Source organism: Meleagris gallopavo, chromosome 5, assembly GCF_000146605.3.
Source record: "Meleagris gallopavo isolate NT-WF06-2002-E0010 breed Aviagen turkey brand Nicholas breeding stock chromosome 5, Turkey_5.1, whole genome shotgun sequence".
Taxonomy (NCBI): Eukaryota; Metazoa; Chordata; class Aves; order Galliformes; family Phasianidae; genus Meleagris; species Meleagris gallopavo.
In genome coordinates this window covers 10,738,109-10,745,061 of record NC_015015.2, presented here as the reverse complement: position 1 = coordinate 10,745,061, position 6,953 = coordinate 10,738,109, and positions in this window count along the sequence as shown.

Below are 6,953 nucleotides of genomic sequence, written 5' to 3'. Positions count from 1 at the left end.
TAAGTCTTTATTTTTACTTCTTTGGAAAACTTTCCGATGCAACTTTTAGCCAGCTACATAGGAAGGTGAAAAAGATGGTTCCATCTCAGCAAAGGCTTGGTGAAAGGAACACTGCTGGGAGCTTATCTTTCTATCCTTAAAATGCTCATTGTCCGCAAGCACATTGGGTTGGGCTCTCCCTTGCAATGCAGGTGGGTGAGCTGGGTGTCCACTGCCATACAAGTGACCCCAAGGCAGGCCCTGGGTGGCAATGGCTAGCAGAGAGGGGGGAAGCTGAGACAACCTGAGGTCATGTGCATGTATTCTTCACACATGTATGTCCACAGTAGATGTCACTGCAGGGGAGTTGGACTAGATGACCCCTTAAGGGTCCCTTGCAACTCAAACAATTCTATGATTCTATGTATATGCTGTATGTATATGATAGATATGCATCAAAACAGATGCAACCACCCGACACCAAGGGCACTGTTTGGGTGAACCAGCCCTGGGCTATCAGCACTCCTTGTTTTCCCCACCCATGGGCATGTCTCTTGCTCTCCAGCATTGCCCTTGCTCTGTTGCATAAAGTCCCTACATGCCATTCCCCTTGCTGGCACTGCTGCCAGCATCCCTGCAAGGGCCTGGGGGGCACATCTCCCATTACATAATAGTCCATACCCATCAAGCCAAATGCCAACCCCATCCTCTATGGGAACACTGCTGCAGAGGAAAAAAACAGGCAAACATAACAAACAGGGATTTAGCATCAGAAAGCACCTGGAGATAATAACCCAGGGGAGAAGATGCCAGGACATTTCTAGTTAACAGTGATATTGCTGCTGACCTGGATTGGGGAAAGGGTTTTGTTCTGTAGCACAATTTACGCACGGACTAAAGGTTGAATTCCTTGGCTTTCATCCACCAGCAGCATCTCGCTTGAACATCACTGCCAAAGCCAGAACATGGTAAAGCAGGGGGTGAAGCATTTCTCCTCCTCCACTCCCCATCCACTTCCCATTTCTGCAATTACTGCCTTCCCCTAAGGCATCATGCTTCCCCCGGCCTTCCCAGGGGGCTCGGGAAGCAGATGTGCTCCTTGAAAAACCGTGCTCCACCAAAAACCTCTGCCTGCTGGTGTCGTTTGGCATCACGCTGTCCTGATGGATGCACCGAGCATCCTGGTGGGAACTGCTGAGCGCTCCTATAGTGGTGGTCAAGCATCCTGACGGGACTTGCTGAGCATCCTGGCAGCGCTCCTGGGACACCCCAGGGGTGGGGGCACCCAGTGGGATGGGAGGGTCCCTTCCCTGGATTGTGGCACGGAGGCATGTCCCCACCTTCGGCTCCCCTCTCCTCCAGTCCATCAGGCAGCAAGCCGAGTGGAAGGGGACTTTGGGTGCAAACAGTCCCCACACCCCTGGCGCAGGAATGTCGGGAGCAACAAGGGGGCCTTTGTGCAGTGCCGTCCCCGTCCCAGTGCCCCCAGCCTGGCCCTCCCCTAGCCCCGGCACTGCGCTTTCCCCCCTGCTTTTTCCTAGTATTATTCGCAGGAGCGGCGGCACGCAAGAATGTGCCCCGTCAGCACAAGCGGCCGCAAAGAGCTAAATTCTTATCAGCTGTTGGAAAGGAGGAAACAGGAGCTGTTGTTTACAGAGAAGTCGGACGCTTCTCCCCCCGCAGCCCCTTCTCCCTTCCCTGCCGATGGTGCATGACAACAAATTTGCCGCTGGGACTTCCTCTTGCTCTTTTCTTTTTTCTATTTTTTTTTTTCCATGCTCAGCATCCATCCCCGTGGCCGTGCCATAGGACGGCATCACCTTGCCGGCACCTGCAAGCCTTTGAGTCATCCATGGGGATTGCTGCAGAAAAGGGAGAGCAACACAGTGCCTGCAGCTGAGGGCTCCAGCCTCCTTGGAGCTGTTCCTTTGCAGCCCCAGTGTTTGGTGGCATCACTGCCGCGGGTCTCAGGTGCAACTGGGGATGTGACAAGGGCTTGCCGTGGGACCAGCAGCACTCATCCCCAAGGGTGTGCCATGCAAAGTGTTGTCTCTTTCACAAACAAGTCACGTAAAACAGCTGCCTCAAGACTTAAAGGAGGTCTATGTAGTAAAAGCCCTACAGTGGAATGCCAGTGGTGCTGAAACACCCCCATTATGGGATTTGGTAGGCAGCTTCAACATCCCGAGCCCCAAGCATCAGCCTTGTGGTATTTCTAAGGGAGCCTGGTAGCTGGGTTCATGCTCTGTGCCAATGGACAGACAGGCATCTCCATCATCAGGGTGCACACTCCTCAGTCTGCTCTGTATATTTCCCCATCCTGGAACACCAGGGGTATGAAACACTGCAGACACACTGCATCCACATGCAAACTGCTGCATCTTGGAATAGGGAAGCTACACCTTAGCTTAAATTACTGCAGTAGCAGAAAACCAGTGGCAGATTTTCATGCCATTTCCATTTTTTCTCAGGATTATCAGGCAGCTGCTTGAAGCAAGCCCCTTCCAGCATGCAGAGCCACCTGTACTTGTGAGACAAGGCCATCAAAGTCATCTACCTCATGTATGAAACACACTGTTGGCATAGGTTTGCCCTCAGGTTGCACTTCTCATGCCAATAGCAGGTGGACAATTGGTCAGGACAATCCCAGCCTCAGTTTTAAAAATATAAACCAGGACTGTGAAACATAAATATGCCCTATAGAATCACAGAATTGTAGGGGTTGGAAGGGACCTCCAGAGATAAGAGTCTGTGCAGTGGAAATAACATTTGCCACGAGAGGTCAGGAGTGAAGATTAATATGGGCAGAAGAATTAATGCCTTCACTGGACCAACTGATGGAGCTAGAGGGAAGAAAGAGATGAACTGGGGATGACCAAGGCCTTCATTGAGTAGAACCAGTGACAAATGTACATTCACTGCAACCTTAACGGATGCTGAAGAGATGGAAATATGGGACTGGTAGGTTTTCCTTCATCCCCCAGTGGTTGAGCTCTCCAGAAACATTCAACAAGAAGAAGGAAAGAGACAGGTGAAAAAAGAAGAGCAAGAATCCCCTTGTGAACAACAGACTGGTCACTTGGCACAAAGCTACATTTCTGCCTTCAAAAGTGGTTTTATTTTGGACTGAGAGGATGGGTTATTCGAGGTGAAAGGAGGTCAATTTGTCTGTAAAACAAAAGCCCCATTCCCTTTCATCCCCAGAGAGGGGGAGGAAAGAAGAGAAGCAAGGGGAGGGAGGTGGATGCTCCTCTACAGAGAGAAGAAGAGGTGTGAGAGTGGGATGGGAGCTTGCCACAGATATGGAAGGCAAAATCCAGTCCCCTCACCCCGGTGTGGCTCAGTGGTAGGAGGAAAAAAGGGAGATGAGGAGATGAAAAGCAGTTATGGTGCAAACTCCTAGCTGGGCTCAGAGAGAAAGGAACAGTGCTCCCAAAAACATTACATCACCAGAACAAAGCCATCACCTGCAGGGCCTAGCTAGAAGGAAAGTCACCTGCAATGCCACCACACCTGCGAAGTAACAGGCTGAAGCCTGATGGTAGCTGGACCATACAGCTTGTCCCCACACAGTCTATGGATGGAGTAACTCTCAGCCAACTGCAGCCCACCCTGCCTGGGCATAGGGTTGTAGTGGAAATGCAAAGTCATGCCTTGAACCAGTGATTGAGCACCTGGTGGGAAGACAGGGCCAATCCAGGGGAGCTCAGGTGCACGCAATGCACCCTAATCCCAGACCTCATTTAAGGGTTGGAGTGAAGGTAAGGGGATCTTGCTGAATATCCCTGCCTGCCTGAGGCCCTCTGAAGGTAAGCAGATTCTTTCTTTTATTTCAGTGCCTATGGCTGTTGCATTTGAGCAAGTTCTCAATTGCTGTAGCCTGGGACCTTGCTATTCTGCTGCCATTGCTGCACTTTCTATCGTGTTGCAAGGGTTTTCTCCAAAGCTTACAGCATCTCGCTCCCTGTAAGTGCTAGATTGGGAGTAGAGGGAGGATGGCTCTCAGGATCGCTATATAAAATACAGTTCACTATATTACTCAAGAGTGTATCATTGTAATGTAAGTTTCTCCAAAGCAGAGGCAAGGTTGCCAGGTGCAGCTGCTACCTGCATTGTTTTCCCTACTGCTATGCCTTGCATATTTCCTGTAGTATATTATAGAGTTCAGTCAGCTAGTCAGCAGTGGGTTGCAGGACACGAGCTTTTGCCTCTCCTATCCATCACCTTACTCCTCCTCATCTACTAGTTGAGCTCTTGTGCTGCTAACGTGTATGGTCCAAACGTCAAAAACACTCAAGGAAAGCATGTTCCAGGCAACAGCCCCAAAGATCCCCTGCACTCTGTGGATAACAGCAACGCTGCAGTTTCTGGCACTGGCTATGCTGTTTAGAAGGTCAGACATCAGTGTCATTAGCAAGTAGCCAGGAGCCCACCTGGGAGGGCTCAGAACCAGTGGGTATATCCAAGCAGAGCCTATCTGAGTTTAAAAACAAGCCAGAATCCTAGCTCAGCAGAAATCCTCGTTATTTTGAAGACTTACCCACATCAACAGTGAATCAACCACTTATCAGCACTGCCCAGCCACATCTGAGCGTGGAACACAGGACTCAGCTTTCCCATTGAACCACCCCTTGCCTCACCACTCATCTTGCTCCTCTTCTCACCATGCACAACACCACCTTAAAAAGTACTAAGGTGGAGAACCCATCCTTCCCTTCCCAACCCAGCTCCACCTGCATCATCTTGGCATAGTATGAGGTGGGCACTGAGCATCATGTAAGCATGTAGCACTTACTGAAGTAGAAGCCCCTGTCCCCGCAGACGAACTGCAGCGTGTCCACCAGCTCCCCACCACAGAGGGTCTCTGCCGTGCCATACGCTGCAGCCGAATCCAATGCATAGGCCAGGAAGGCCAGCAGTAGCAGCAGCATCTGCCTGGCTGCACACATCCTCTGCACCTGGGGAAAGAAGCAGGGCGTTAGATGGAAGACTGACATGTCCTACCTGAGCACGTGCTTCCCCAAAGTCAAAATGAATGAACTTTCTGCCTGTTTTTGGAGAAAGTTGGCTTTTACTGGGAAAATAGTGGCCTTCTCCCCCGTGCACCCAGAAGGCACTGCTCAAGCAATCAAGGGGCTGATTGCACAAGCTATGTTTGCTGGTGAGCACTGGAACCAGAAAGACACACCATAGAAGCAGAGTGGTTCATGGGGGTATCAGCATGACAATGCTACTACAGCACTGCATGATGCAACATCCGCGTTCCGTCCCTCAGTGATGAGCATCACTGCATTAATACAGCCAAATAACCATGGCGGCCAAGAGGACAGCAAAAAATTAAGAGGGGAATTGTGTCAAAACTGCATTCACCCATACTGGCTGCTAAAACTCAAGCAGAGCATCCCCTCTCCCCACTGATGCTCAGCCAAGGCACTGGGTTTCACCTCCCATTTTCATCACCATAGCATCGGAGCAACTCGAGAATAATATCAGTTAATGAATATTACCTCACCCCCACGGGATGCTCGGAGATGGAGCCGAAGCCCGGGATAGATTAAATGACTCACCCAAGGTCACAGGGGAAGTCTGCAGCACAGCCAGGAAATTAGCCCAGCTCTCCCGGGGCCCTGCTGTGGCCCTGCCAGCAATAAAGCCACCCTTGCCACCAACCATTATGTGCACAGAGCTCCAGTAGTGTCAGAAAGAAGCCATGGTCCCAAGTCATAAGCTCTCCAAAATAGTGGAGATGATCATCACAGCACCACCTGCACTGCTTGAGTCGTGGCAGCATCAGCAACGCAATCCCCTCCCAAAAAGCCAGTGATTATCCCATGCTGTTTTTGTTCTTTTTTTCTTTCTTTCTTTCTCTTTTTTTCCTTTATTTTCACATGCACATGATGTCCAAGTGGGATATCAGGATGCCCAAACTGCTTTCTGCCCCCCAGCTAGTCACTGTGGGTATGTGCCTCCAGCACCTCATCTCCTCCCCCACTCCAGCAATGCCCCTGCTATGGTGAGGATCCATTGGGGTGCATCATCTGCAGCAGGACTGCTTTGGCCCCAACACACCCAAGCTCAATCTTTTGTCAGCAGGGTGATATCTGATGCCAGGGAGATCTGATATGTTCTACTCCTTTGCAAAACACCAACTACTGCAAAACTTGTGCTGCAGGTGCAAGCCTTACCTGCCTCCAGCTCTTACTGGTTGTCCAAGCCTTAAATACCAACAAAAAAGTCTCCGTCTTGCTATCTATGTGGGATGAAGCCACGAGGATAGCAATGGTCCCAATGCTGACACCACACTGAAGGAGACCCAGCATAAGCCCTTCCTTCTCAATTCAACTATTGGGTACCCAGTGCTGTGCCTCCACAGCCCCCTTGGGGCAGGAGTATGAAGCCCTCTGAGCCTTGCATGTGCATACATCTTCCATCACTATGGCTTAAGCTCTGTCCAGCATCAGGAGTCAAAGCCATTTGAGCCTTCATATTTATTGCAAAGGCTCTCTCGAGCAATGGGTAACAGAGACAATGTGGCGTTGGTGTTTTCCTGAAGGATAAGGTCCCCGCCACACAAGAAGAGATGCTACACCCATCCAAGATTCATCACTGCAAAATGCAGTTGAATCAGTTGTACTGACTGCCATCCCTCAGTAAGTGCACAGAGGGAGGTCATGCATCGCCGCACGCAGTTTCAACCAGGATAGCAAACAAGAAGGCTCCCGCTTCTCCCCTTGTCCACAGTGGCACATACGGGACCAGAAAACTGCCATGCAGTGATGCGCCCATACCGCACAGCGCTCTTTATGTCTGGGGAAGCCTAAGCACCTCTCTGCAGCCCTGCGACAGACAGGTCACACTGGTGGTGGCACAGCTATGGAGAGGGTCCCCTTGGAGCAGCACCAGTGTGATGAGAATGAGCCCAAAGCAGGTCTGCAGCAGAGCTGCCCTCCGGCCTGAAGGATTTGCTGAGGATT